The following is a 13,878-nucleotide window of genomic DNA, read 5'->3' as shown; positions in this document are numbered from 1 at the left end:
GGAATAGGAAAGGAAATCGATAATAATCGTAAGATGTACCTTCTGGCATGCACTGCATAGCGGATTGCTGAGTATGTAAGTGCATGTATTTATCGGCCATATAGGGATGTTATTTGTCCGTGAATATTTTAAATTAACGAGTGTAAATATGTACCACAAGAGTCTCAATGTTTAAGAATACCAATCTTATAACATGTTTTTAGTTACACGTTTCGAGCCACTATAGCTCATCGTCAGCCATCAAGGCATACAAATCACTTAAACTTTATTTCTGTTGCTAATACCACTTATTAAATTATCTCTAATTTCTTGATTAGCCATATTCAGCATTATTTTCACAGCATACACATCCTAAATTCACAAAGAAATAATATTACAGTCAAAAGAAGTGTAGTCACGTCTATGTTTATGATGTTACTACGCTGCTGGCCTACTGCATGCACGTACATTGATTCTTGCGGTGGTCGAGGATCTGATGACCTGTCTTCGTTTCTTTCACTTGTTTCTCACTATTCTGAGTCACTTTCCGCTTTCCACAGTGTTTTTGAAATGAGGCTAACACACCACGTTTAGTTAATAACTATTAAGTCGCCGCAAATGAGTTCCTTACGGACGATTAATAAGTTGTCTCCACGCAGTTTACGACAATAAGAAGAGAACTCACTTTTGTCAAGAAATACGCTATAGAGTTTTTCAATTTCTGTGTAGGGAGGCATAGCTCTAAAAGACCCATACAACTCAAGGAATTAGCGGAAATCTAGTTAACAGTAGAGAGCCTGAAGAAGATTCCAGCATGAGTATCGAAAAGTCGACTAATCTACATGATTATTTCGCAGTTCACAATTCGGCAGACGGTTGATAGAACGACTTTCAAGCTAGACCTTTGCTCTCTGGTATTTCACATGGGAAAAATGAACACCTACAAAAATTAAGTGCGAGCTCTGTTTGCTCTTGTTTTATTGCGACGACCATTTCTCCCTGTGTAGGTTCGAGGCAACAAAATATTTTTGTAGTCGGTGGAGATAGTTGAAGACTGAAATTTTGTGAAAAGATTTTACAACAACGATAATCGTTTTCTATTTTAAGGTTGAGCGTCAACTTGTTTATCATATCAGTGACACTCATCCCCTATACCGCATTTTTTTCTTCAGTCTTCTGCGTTGTTTTATACAGACTGTCACTAATTTCTCTCTTGTGGCAACTGCTTCAGCTCCGAGTGGCACTTCTTAAGTTATTTGTTGAATGCATTCCAATCTCTGTCTTCCCCTACAATCCTTCTTCTGTACCGCTTGCTCTGGTACCACGTAAGTTGTTCCTTGTTGTCTAAACGTATATCCAGTCATCCTGTCACTTCCTCTTGTCAGTTGGTTTTATTTATTCTCCTCTTCGCCGATTCTGCGAAGAATCTTCTCACCCTTTTCCTTAGCAGGTCCACCTAATTTTCAACATTCTTCTGTAGCATCTCAGACGCTTCGATTCTCTTCCGTTTCGTTTCTCTCGCTCTCCATATTTTACTATCAACAATGCTGTGCTCAAAATGTACATCCTGAGAAACTGCTTCCTCAAATTATGGCCTTTGTTTGCCACTAGTAGACTTTTATTGGCCAGTAACGCCCTTTTCATCTGTGCTAGTCTGCTTTTTATGTTCTCCTTGCTTCGCTCGTAACGGGTTATTTTGCTTCGTTGGCTGCAGAATTCCTTAACTTTGGCTATCTCGTGGTCCCCAACTGTGATGTTAAGTTTACGACCACTCTCATTTTTGCTACTGCTCACTGGTTTCCTCTTTCTACGGTGTACTCTCAAGACACATTCTGTACTCATTTCATTGTACATTGCATTCAGTAAATCGTGTATTTTTTGTTCACTTTCACTCAGGATAGTAAGGCCATCAGCGAATCTTGTAAATGAAATGATACTCTTTCACGATGAATTTTAAGCCCACTCCTGAACCTTTTATTTTCTTCATTGCTTCTTCGATTTACAGACTAAGCAATAGGGGCGAAACACTTAATCCAGGACTTGCACCTTTTCTAATCCGTGCACTTCGATCTTACTCTGTTCCCGCCTTCGAAGTAATGTATATTTCCGCTCTTTCCCTACAGCTTACACCTATTTTTCGGAGAATTTCGAATAGGTTGCACCATTTTACATTCTCAGTGCTTTTCCTAGGTCTGCTAATCTAATGAACGAGTCCTCATTTTTCTTAATCCTTGTTCCGCTTATTAAGGACAACTACAGCTCGTGTGCTTTTACATTTCATAATGATGACTAAATGTTCAAGGACAGCATTACCTGCGAAAAATCTAGGTTAGATGCTCAAGTTATCCTCTAAATCGTATATAAGGATTAAGAACAGGAGCGGTGCTATAACACTTCCTTTTGAAGAAGAAATCTGAAGGAACCTAAAAGTTTTTACCTTCAACAAAGTAAATCATCTTCAAATGCAATTACAGTTGCACTCTACCAAAACTGCGGCTCGGCAGTTTTGGCGCACATAAATTGTCTAATAAACGGTAGGATTACCAGTAGTATCGGTATGGAAAGAAATGTAAATAAATGTGGAAGCCGGCGACTTCTATTTTTTTTATTTTATTTTATTTTTATTTTTATTTTATTTATTTATTTATTTATTTATTTTTTTTTTTTTTTTTTTTGCACATGGTTAGAGTCGCACATCATTCAGCGTTACTCCATTGAGTATCTTATATCTTTACAGAATATAAATCGAATTTCATAGATAATTGAAATTAATTAATCGTGAAACATCTGCGCTTCTAACTAACCAAATCTATTATTTTTCATGCAAGTACATTTTACATGCAAAAACGTTACATAATTTTTGTTTCTTCATACTCAGTAGAACGTTCATCACCCTGATCAAAGGCAAGAGGTTCTTGTTGTTATTCATAAATGTGAAAGTTGTTTATCAATAAGAGAAACATGTTTTATGTAAGTTTGACGAAGTATTAAAGAAAAATGTTCTCCGGTCGGAGTGGCCGAACGGTTCTAGACGCTACAGTCTGGAACCGCGCGGCCGCTACGGTCGCAGGTTCGAATCCTGCCTCGGGCATGGATGTGTGTGATGTCCTTGGGTTAGTTAGGTTTAAGTAGTTCTACGTTCTAGGGGACTGATGACCTCAGAAGTTAAGTCCCACAGTGCTCAGAGCCATTTTGAAAAAAATAAAAAAGAACAAATGTTCCTCAGGTTACCAGGTGCTTTATATACCTTCACTCAGTTTCTAGACTGTTCACTGCTTCCAGTTTTTAGGGGAGTCTAGTAAGACCGCTTGTGGAAAGAAAGCGGTAGCGTCCAATAGATATGCAATACACTTAACGTACAGGTAACGTATGTGCGTCGTTAACTGACCCAAGAAAACTGCCATAGGGTACGGTTTATTCTATTCCACGGTAGGCTACGGTAGTTTTACAAATCTAGGTGGTGAGCCGGACTAGTATCTAGAAAAGTTCTGTTATACAATTAATATTTCTACTTGTTATGGTATATACACGTACTCTTTAATAAATGAAGGAACACCACCTAGATCTCAATTTCTTTTATTGACGACTACTGGTCTGGATCTTCCCTGCAGATAACATTTAGGTCTGGCTCCACAAGAGGCTGTTGTCGACAGTGGTATAAATGACATAAGAGTAGCTTTAGTTTTACGTCATTCATTCCTTTATTGGTAAACAGCACCTTGCGACAGCAGACGTGAAGATGAAATACAGGGCAGATCCAAACCGGTATTCGTTAATAAGAGACATTGTGCCCCAGACGGTATTTCTTTATTAATTACAATAATGGTGATCACTGTCCCTATGACATGGCGTCAGTTATATCTTTCAGATGTACATGTAGTCTACTGCCAAGAGAAGCTAAGGATTTATTTCCGATTTCTTGAATGAGACATCTCAGTAAACTGCAAGGCCTCCTGTTGTTTGGTCATCAGTATTCTGACTGGTTTGATACGGCCCGCCACGAATTCCTATCCCGTGCTAAACTCTTCATTTTAGAGTAGCACTTGCAGCCTACGCCCTCAATTATTTCCTGGATGTATTCAAATCTATGTCTTCCTATACAACTTTTGGCTTTTACAGCTCCCTCTGCTACCGTGGAAGTCATTCCCTCATGTCTTAACAGATGTCCTATCATCCTGTCCCTTCTCGTTATCAGTGTTTTCCATATATTCCTTTCCTCTCTGATTCTGCGCAGAACCTCCTCATTCCTTACCTTATCAGTCCACCTAATTTTCAACATTCGTCTGTAGCACCACATCCCAAGAGCTGCGATTCTCTTCTGTTCTGGTTTTCCCGTAGCCCACATTCCACTACCATAAAATGCTGTACTCCAGACGAACATTCTCAGAAATTTCTTCCTCAAATTAAGGCTGATGCTTGATATGAGTAGATTTACCCTGGCCAGGAATGCCCTTTTTGCGATTGATGGTCCGCTTTTGATGTCCTCCTTGCTCCGTCAGTTATCGGTTATTTTATTGCGTAGATAGCAGTATTCCTTAACTTCATCTACTTCGTGACCATGAACCCTGATGCTAAGTTTCTCGCTGTTCTCATTTCTACTACTTCTCATTTTGGTATTGTATTGTATGTTAACCTAGAAACGATGGAGAGGCTCCGTCCCCGCCGCAGCCGCAGTGGTCCACAACCCTACGATGACTACCGCAGTCCAATTCATCCCTCCGCCACCCCACACCGAACCCAGGGTTATTGTGCGGTTCGGCCCCCGGTGGACCCCCCAGGGAACGTCTATGTTAGCGTGTTAGAGTAATGGTGGTGTACGCGGACGTGGAGAACTTGTTTGCGGTGCAATCGCCGACATAGTGTAACTGAGTCGGAATAAGGGGAACCAGCCCGCATTCGCCGAGGCAGATGGAAAACCGCCTAAAAGCCATCCACAGACTGGCCGGTTCAGCAGACCTCGACACAAATCCGCCGGGCGGAATCGTGCCGGGGACCAGGCGCTTCTTCCCGCTCGGAAAGTCGTGCATTAGACCGCACGGCCAACCGTGTGGGCTTACTTCTCATTACCTTCGTCTTTCGTCGACTTACTGTCAATCCATACGCTGTATTCATTAGAATGTTCATTTCGTTTAGCAGGTCATGTAATTCTTCTTCACTCTCACTCAGGGTAGCAATGTCATCGGCGAATCGTATCACTGATATCCTTTCACCATGAATCTTTATTTCACTCTTGAACTTTTCTGTTATTTCCATCATTGCTTCCTCGATGTGCGTGTTGAACAGTAGGGGCGAAGGGCTACATCCTTGTCTTATACCCTTTCTAATACAAGCACTTCGTTCTTGGTCGTTCACTCTTTTTATTCCCTCTTGGCTGTTGCACATATTGCATATGACCCAACTCTCCGTGTAGCTTACCTCTACTTTTCTCCGAATTTCGAACATCTTGCCTTCTAAGAGAATTTATTACGCGGCCTGAGCCATCGATATTAAATTCTCGGTAGGCAGGGAGGTGCGGGCTTGCCTGAGGAGCCCAGGGGGCGCGCTTCGCTGGTTGGCTGCCGGCTCCGGCCGCATGGTAAACAGAGCGGCGGTGGCCCGGGATCTAGCCATCACGCGGGATTGAGGCAGCCGGGAATAAATTTAGAGCAGCGCCACGGCCCGGCCCATGCGGGCGCAGGTCCCGGGCGGCCAAGGCAGCCGTGCGGTGATTAACGCGGCCGCTGCCGGCCACCTGCCGCGAAAAAGGCACAAAAAAGGAGCCCGCACAATATCTTGCAAGGCCGGCCCGAGCCAGCGCGCGCAGCAACCCGACACAGCTTTTACATAAATTTGCCGCACACCGGCCGTGGCCCGGGGACATTAGCGCAGCGGCCACGTAATCGAGGCCCTCGCTGCCGGCGGCGAGCGTTCAATTTGGCTAATGAGCTCAATTATCTCGGCGCTAGCCGCTTCGGGGTTATTCTATTATCTTTGCTAATTCTCCGGAGTAGCGGCGTCGCCGCGTTATGAGAAGACACGGCGCGCACTAACAGAGCAAAACTCCCCAGGATTCGAATTTTTTTTTTTTTCGGACAAATATCTTCGTTAGTTCTCCAGGTGCAAGCCTGGGTTACGCTGGACGACCACCAGATCCTATTCGCATAAACGCGCAGCTCCCTCTACGAAGATGTGGCCATGGAGCACAGTTTCACGAGCACCGCTTCTGGAAGATTTAAGGTTTCCCGATTTTCAAAGATTTTTCTATCATGTTGGCCCACCAAGCATTCTTGAACTTCAGCCATCTGAACACAACCGAAATTCTTCGAGATGCATATTCTGAAGAGTGCTTACTGTAGTTCGTAGGCCGGCCGGAATGGCCGAGCGGTTCTAGGCGCTACAGTGGGGAACCGCGCGACCGCTACGGTCGCAAGTTCGAATCCTGCCTCGGGCATAGATGTGTATGATGTCCTTAGGTTAGTTAGGTTTAAGTAGTTCTAAGTTCTAGGGGACTGATAACCTCAGAAGTTAAGTCCCATAGTGCTCAGAGCCATTTTTTTGTAGTTCGTAGCCTGAGGTGGCTCTTTACACTGATCTAGTCAACGTGGTAGAATGAAACACCTGCAGTGGTCGTTTTGAGTTCTTTATTGTATGTCAATCAGTTCTGCTCACTCAAAACACTATCTTCAGTCCTTCACTGACACTGGGATTCAATTCCAGTCGTTTACACGATCACATCGGTGGGCTACGTTCAAAATATTTCTCCAGTCAGTTGATAGTTGATGGTTGCAGATACAAAATTGCTTTTACAGTATTTCAGGGTAGTAGGTTCATATTCTTGGCCACTGATGGGAAGGTGTATACGATTGGAGTCGAAATCCTCAGCGTCAGTTGAGGCACGAAGATGGTATACTGAGTCACCAAAACTGGTTGCAGTATGATAAAATAACAACAAAACTACGGCTGCAGGTGTTTCATCCTATGACGTAAGTGAACGGCCGAAGTCCCACACACCACCAGTCGCAAGGATGGACATAGAAAAAACTTTATAGATGAAATGTAAACTGACATTATTATGACCAACTACAAATATCCGTATTTAGTTTGCAACAGATCAAATAGTTGGAGACCTATGTGTCCCCACCTGACCAACAGGTCAGTTGGGGACGGATAGGTCTCTACAGGAATCTTGAGATACACTGTCTCTCGTCTTCTCATTTTTGTCGAAGACTGTACTGTGCAGAATACTCACAGGTAACACGACGGTACATGAGATCTGAAAAATTTTCTATGGGATAAAGATCCCAAAAATACGTTACAGCATTCATCATACTCTTACAGCCATTTGCAACTTCATGTTGCTAAGGGGCAGTACGAATTACCTACTTCCAAGAGGCATTATTAAACTGTACAGCACTGTTATTGGTAGATTACTTCTTGGTCGAACAGTTCCATATTTAAGCTTGAATCACAAGTGCATTGCATTTCTCTACTTATTTTTGTTTATTTAAAACTAGTTTTCGGCTTACTGCGCCATCTTCAGGAAACAACTGACTAGCATCTCAAAGGGACACTACTTCTTAGGCAACGAAACATTATAAGCAAAGATACAACCACTTGCATAAGGTGTTTCTCATCTAACTTGTTTCATAACACTGAAATAGTACTTTTGGCAATGGATTATATAGGCCTATTTGGTTTCAAGTTGTCCATTGTGCCAAGTAAGAAACAAGTTTGACGCACAACACTCTATTCAAGTGGATTACATCTTTGCTTGTAATGTTTCGTTACCTAAGAACAACTGTCCCTTTTAAACGCTAGTCAATTGTTTTCTGAAGATCGCCCGATAAATTGAAAACTAGATTGAAATTAACAAAAATCAGAAGAGCAAAAACAATGTACTTCTTACTCAACCTTAAATAAAATAATACTCCCATAGACTGATAACAACATGACTGGGGAGAACTGAGGGGAAGATACAACCCCAATAAGCGTCCCATGAATGACATTATTAACGACGGGAAAATATTATGGAAACAAAAATAGTGATAAACGAACAAGCAACGCACGGAAGTAAGAGGTTCCGGTGGAGGAATTATTTGATATTCAGACCTTCACAAAATTAAAACTTTCCTGATTATAAGGTCATAGTTGGAAAAGAAATGCGGGAATGTGTAAGCAGTTATAGAATGCGTAGTTTATAGAAAAAAGCTGTCATGACACATTTTTTGGTTTCGCCAACTCAGAAATTAGTCAGTCCGCACAACCTCTATCAGCAATTTTATAAAGTCTGTTTCGTTCTGTTTAGTTTGCTGTTAAGTCGATAGGACAGTAAGGGCGAGTGGACCAGAAGAGTAGGTAGGATAATAGTATAATCGGACAATTCAATCAACGTTGCACAAGCATTCTTCAAGGCTGAACAGGAAACCGCGGAATTGGAGTGCACGAAGCAGTAACAGTTAATTAATCTCTCACCTGATAGTTGACTGATCCTCTACTGTGTTCGCATCAAAAAAATTATACTAAAAAATTACATTATCAATTCAACGCCTCTTTTCATGTTTTTGTACTTATATTACTTGTTAGCTCGAAGTGTCAGTGAATTACACGGACCAATAGAGCCTATCGATATCAGTTATCTTACACCTGTTACACTGTTCTTTGTCATGTGATTTAACGCTGCTTTGCGATGAGTTTCGGTAACAGTGTTGTGCATTCACATATCCTAAAATAACAAAATTATCTCTTTGATAATATTCAGATTATACAACACTTTATTAAAAAACAAAATTTCTGTTAGTTAGTTGTACGATTAAGTTCAACAGACGAAATGAAATCGTTTGTAGGTACTCAAGGATACCATAACTGTGCAGTTTCTTTGTTCTCTACTTCACATTCAAAGAGCGTATCAGTTGTTACATGGTAAGGATTATCAACTGTTATCATGGTACTGCAACTTTTAAAAGCCTGAACATTTGAGGAATGTTAAAGGATTTTTTTTCATTTTTAATTAGTTTTCAGTTACCTCACTGTATGGATTTAGTACTCCTCGAGAAAGGATATTAATGATGCGGATTAGTCAGTACGCTCGTTACTACATAACAGTTTCTTCACCTTCTTGACACTAAAACAATTACCGAATACCTTCAGTGATGAGAAATACGTGTTAAGCTTCTAATTTACAAAGAGTAAAAACAGCTGTAATGGGAATAGAGTAGCTACTAAGTTACTGAAGAGATAAAGTAAGAAAAAAGGAAATACTAAAAAGCAGAATTTGAAATAAACTGTAGTTTCAACAAAACTATAAAGATAGTGAACATAAATTATCAGACTTTTCTGGGTGCTCTGCAGAAGAAGGAGACACACCGGTAAGTAGCTCCAAAGTGAAAACATTCTGAGGGATCATCGCTGGCCTCACTTGATAACTCATTAAGCATCAAGAAGGAAAGTGTTGACACGAGAATAACAAGAAAGAATGGATAAGGAACTGAGGATAGATTTAACAACAGTCACTCTGATGTCATAAAGTGTCCTTAAATGCAAACGTGAGATATGGAAAAAATTTGTGATGATGATTGAGGCTAGTCATAAAAGGGATGTAAGTACTTCACATACATGTAGTTAGTAAGATAACGTCTCCCGGATTCCCAGACACAGGAATCTTATCAACCTGACAAGGTTTTCAATTTATGGGGATTGAGAAGCTGCTGTTCGTCACGTAATTGTGCAGATGGATCACCGTATCGTATATTTTCTCTTATTAGCTTCCAGGCTGTTAGACAGGAGGAAATTAGTTGTTGGGTACCAATGGGCCTATATCATAATTATTAAGTGCAGGGTTTGTCTAACAAAGCGTGTAATCACAAGAATATAATTATATAATTAGTAAAAAGTTGTGTCAGAAACGTTGCTAAATTTCACAGAAAGAATTAAATTCAGGTATTTTAAGAAATTAGCTGATATGTACACAAGATGCAAAAAGTATATATTACATCAGGTTCATCTGATTAAACAACTCTAAACGTTAGTGTTAACATGTGCCAGAGGGAAAAAAGAGAAAAACAGAAGAGGAACACTTCTTTTCCCTCACACATTAATAAATTGTAGGCGAAGTTTGCATCTATTTTGGAGATAAAAGAACTTTTCTTCAAAGTGAAGAATGGTTGTCTTAAATCTATGCTTATAACTTGCTAGGAAAGATGTAAATTTTAAAAGACATTACAAAACTACTATAATAACTATTTTAAAACTTCATGCAATAAAGTAAGCCGAAGCATTTCTTCTCGAGGGATATCGTGTAGGTTGTAATGAGTACCTCAACTGAAATTATTACAGTATCAGTGGCTACAAATGTATGTGAATCTTGATGCGCATAACTTGATGCTCCTAACTACCCTCCACGTTCATTGTCTAGTACATTTTCAATGGTGCTCTGAACGCATACAGTATCGTTTCGGTTACGACGTCTCATGCGGTCCTAGAACAAGAAAAAAAATTGTAAAGACGTAATTGTTTGGACAGTAAATAAAATTTTTCAATCTCTACAAAAGGTTTCACGTTTTTTGTGACCTGGTCGCTAAAGCGAATTATTCTCCGAAAGCAGTATAAATAGAAAAATATTACATCTTAATAACCGTAGACAAGTTTTCTTACATGGTTAGGGCCACGCACAAAACCTGACAGGTTAATTATTAATACATATTTCAAAGATTTCGACAGGTTAGCTGAAACACTGTAATTAGTTGTTAATAATAATGTACTGGAAAGTCATGTTTCGTGTTGAGAATGTTCCATATGGAAAATCGTAACTTTTTTCTTTCTCTTAGAATATTAATTTCATTGAGAGTAATTAATACGGGTTTTTGCACTGGACGAGATTACGTTTACAGCTCTAGGAAACAACACAAATAAAATTTCATGTTGTGTGCTCGATTTTCATTGCGTGGCAAAACGTCTTTCTATTCTCATAATGTGAGGACATTTACATATTATAGACTGATGCCTCTTCCAGTATTATCCAAGGACATACCATAAATCTAAATTCATATCCTGCGGAAAAAGACGTAATTATTAGCCACGTACTGCACAAAAATTATTTCCTGAAGCCTAATTATAATACCTAAGGCAAAGTAATGTATGTTTGCGGTACTTGGATAGTTTGTGCTTAAATGAAGCTTCATTCCGTTCTATAAACCTATGATAATTATGGCTAAACTTCATCATTCAAATATCCGCTTTAAATTTAAATGTAATTCAAAAGAGACAGGCCTACAGCAATAAAACATATCTAGTGTAACATAAATTCAAGAAAATAATGTATTAAGCCAATTAATAAATTCTATGAAAATTTGCAGTTTATTAACTACATAAGATTGCATCGAATTCTAAACCTGAAATAAACAAAGATGAAATAATTTTGTTAAGCATTATTACGGTCAAGAAGAAATCGGAGCATTACATTGAGGTATAATGACCGTTCCTGGCGTCAGATTAGAGCAGAACGTTTTGTCGGTGTTTTGTCCTTTAGATGAAGTATGAAAGAATAGGATGAACCTGTGTAATAGTTTGGCGGACTGAACCTTTCAACTTTCTGATAGTAAATACGTTTCATTTTAATCGTTAGAGGGAATTTTTGTATTTATAGTTACTCATAAGCAGGAAAAGATTCAACGGAAAGGTGATCTGTCGCTCGAAACGCCTAGTACGAGAAATTATAAGTTCTTGGGAGCTTTACCAAAAATTTATTAGAAACTACATTAGTTTCTCCTGACAATACAGGGAGTTCACAAAGAATGTTTTGAGAGTGGTAGCACCCACGAAAACAACAACGAAAGTCTAATAAACGTCGACTCTAAAATGCATGCTTCAAGAGCTACGAGCACTTCTTCATCTTGGATACTGTGAAACACACCCGTTCTACAACATGTTCTCTGCTTTCCGTATTTTGGGAAGACTTAATGTGGACCGGAAACAAGAAAAGCATGTCCAGCTAACATAGGCTCTAAAATGCATACCACAGGAGCCCTGAGAAGTCTTTCATCTTCGCTATCGTGAAACACACCTCTTCTACAGAAGAAGTGATCATAGCTCTTAAGTTATGCATTTTAGGCTCGTATTTGGTAGACATATTCTTTTTGGTTTGGTCCATACTACCTCGTCCCAAAATATGAAAAGCTAAGAGTGTGCACTAGAAAAGTAACAGAAGTGTTTCATAGTATCGAAGATGAGCAGTGTCTCACACCTCTTCACGTATGCATTGGAGCCCATGTCTACTGGATTGTTTCTCTTGTTTCTGTAGAAAATACCACCACTCAAAATATTCGACACTTTTCTTGAACACCCTCTACATATTCGGTATGCCATGATTTTGTAATGAAATTAAGTAAGCACAGGAATGACACGGAATGAAGAAACTGCCACAAATGTTCGAAAATGTCATATACAGTTTTCTAAAACACTTTAAAAAAGTAGCGCTGTGTTGAAAGTCGTAAAGATGTTGTTAAAGCAAAAATATTCAGTTATTTCAGTGGTAGGCACTCAAACAAAAATTAATGGCAATTAGTATATTAAAGGCCATCAATTCAGCAGCTGCTTAAACAAAGATCCAAGAAATAGTAAAAAGATAGGTATCAGATTAAAGCATCACGAATTATTGATGAGAAAAACGAGGCACAGAAATCAACCTGTAATACGACACAAATTACCCGTCGACACTTCTCTAACTACGAACGAAAGTTTTGGTCATGTTTATAAATAAAATGTTTGCTTAGCCATTATTAACTGCTGTTGTGTTATTCACTATGACTTTGACCCCACAGAATCAATGTTTGTGTCTATGTTCCTCACAGTCGGTTCAACCAGTTATCTGTACAAGCATACGAAGTTGTTTCTTCCTCTAAACACACCCTCCTTGAGTATCTTACACTGATGCGTGAACAAATGGAATGGAAAACATTTCCGTATCCCTGAAGTGTGGCTGCATACAGAGGTCTGTAGTAAAATTAAAAACTGAAAGAACAGGGCCTCAGTCCATAAAACATCAGTGAGGTGCATGAAACAGAAAGCCTGAGGTTAATTTCCGATCATTGATCAGTCTCTAGCAAAGCAACTTCATGCGTAAGTTTTTAAGATCTCCATTCCAATTTAATTAATTGAAATAGTCTTTATAATGTAAGTGTTCACTGGTACGGTTCAAACATGTAGTAACGTATGCAAATACGTAACAGGAAATGTCTTACGAGATAAATGGTTGAGTGACGTTTTTTGTTTAAAATATCAATAAATTCGGGTTTATACTAAAAAATCTGTCCTTTGACAATAAGAATGATGGAAAACAACACAAAAGGCTCATTACTGTGTTACCGATCGATAAAATACTTTTTTTAGGTATTGAGTTTTATCACGTTATATTTTTCTCTTCCAAAAAAAAATGTGACGAAATTAAGTCCTTTGGAATTCATTTTATGCCTTTTCATTTTCTGACGTGTAATATGCTACGTAACTAAACTAATCAAAAACAATTATTTTACACAGATAAGGATACAGTCAACAGTAATAACCGACACACGTAAGAACATCGTAGAGGTCTCGTAAAGCGAACTGCTGCGTTCCTGAGATAATTATTTGACGTCAGAGTGTCGGCTACCTCGTGGCCACGTAGCAAGCGGCGCTTCCCAATAAGTGCGCCGTTGTGTATTGATGGGTGACGTAACTGGGCGATTAGCGATCTGCAACAGGTGACATGGCCGGTCGCCGGTCCCTTATGTCCAATAGCGGCACTCGTCGACACGAGACAGCCGGTGAACAATTCTCGCACGCGTAGTGGACACCGGTTTTGTCCTAGGATACTCTGACATCAGATACATGTTTTGTAGCTTGAATTTTACATTGATCACCGCATTAGATTAACAATTATACGTTTAA

Source organism: Schistocerca serialis, chromosome 1 (assembly GCF_023864345.2).
Source record: "Schistocerca serialis cubense isolate TAMUIC-IGC-003099 chromosome 1, iqSchSeri2.2, whole genome shotgun sequence".
NCBI classification, from domain to species: domain Eukaryota; kingdom Metazoa; phylum Arthropoda; class Insecta; order Orthoptera; family Acrididae; genus Schistocerca; species Schistocerca serialis.
Note: the sequence above shows the minus strand (reverse complement) of the source record.